The sequence below is a fragment of the Nanorana parkeri genome, unplaced genomic scaffold, assembly GCF_000935625.1.
Source record: "Nanorana parkeri isolate BGI_ZX_2015 unplaced genomic scaffold, ASM93562v1 scaffold1592, whole genome shotgun sequence".
Classification (NCBI taxonomy): Eukaryota; Metazoa; Chordata; class Amphibia; order Anura; family Dicroglossidae; genus Nanorana; species Nanorana parkeri.
The window spans coordinates 322,089-323,082 of record NW_017307860.1 but is presented as its reverse complement, the minus strand read 5'-3'; the positions used below and the strand labels follow the sequence as shown (position 1 = coordinate 323,082).

The window sequence follows — 994 nt, the reverse complement described above, 5'->3', positions numbered from 1 at the left end:
TCCCTCTCCCCCCCCCCCCCCCCCCCTTCCTTCGTTCCTCCTTTACTTTCTTACTTCCTTTCCCCCCTTCCTCACTCTCCCTTCATTCCTTTCTTCCTCCTTCCTTTCCCCCTTCAGTCCCTCCTTCGCCCCCTTCTTTTGTTCTTTACCACCTTCCGTCCCTCCTTCGCCCACCCCTCCTTCCTCCAACTCCACTTCCTTACTTTCTTCCTTCCTCTTTTGCCCCCTTTCCTTTCTTACTTCCTTCGACCCCCTTCCCTTCGTTTCTTTCTTTCTCCCTCCTTTCCTCTCTCCCTCCCTTCCTTCTTCCCTCCTTCGCACACCCTTCCTTCTCCTTCCTTCCTTCTCCCATCCTCACTTCCTTACTTTCTTCCTTCTTTTTTTGCCCCCTTTCCTTTCTTACCTCCTTCACCCCCTCCCTCTTCCCTTTGTTCCTTCCCTTCTTCCTCCCTTCTTCTTCCTCTCTTCTTCTTCCTCTCTTCCTCTCCCCCAATCTCTTTTATTCATCTCTTCCTGTGTTAATAGATGACATTTCAGAGGCTGCATCTGTCCTGCGTTGTGTTGCATGTCTTTGGACGCAGTGTGCCTAGGGTTGCCACCTTTTCTTCAAGCAAAACCCGAACACTCAAGCGCCGCACAGACATATTTTTGGGAGAATGAGTGGGGGCTTATTCATATGTAAATATCACAGTTGGGACTATTTTTAGTGGGGGGCAGTAGCCCCTATCTGAATTGTGGTTTCCCCCTTTCTGCCTGACATCTTGTGTCCGGGTCTCTGCTGCCATGAAACACGGGCACAGGATTCAAAACCCGAACTGTCCGGGTGAATCCTGGACAGGTGGCAACCCTAAGTGTGCCCTATGGAGATGAATTTGATGTCCTGAATCTCTCTCCTGCACTAAGCTGAAATGTGTCTGTGTCAGGATCACACTCTGCTCAGCCTTATGGATTACATATACTGTATATCTGTACGAGGAGGGATCTGGATTCCTCT

The 994-nt window shown here is 50.1% G+C and overlaps 1 protein-coding gene across 1 annotated transcript in view; it reads left to right on the top strand.

Annotated features, from left to right (window-relative positions):
• Positions 1 to 994, top strand: part of ABLIM1 (actin binding LIM protein 1) — a 60,284-nt gene that overhangs the window by 760 nt on the left and 58,530 nt on the right. The gene's annotated exons all lie outside the window — the stretch shown is intronic.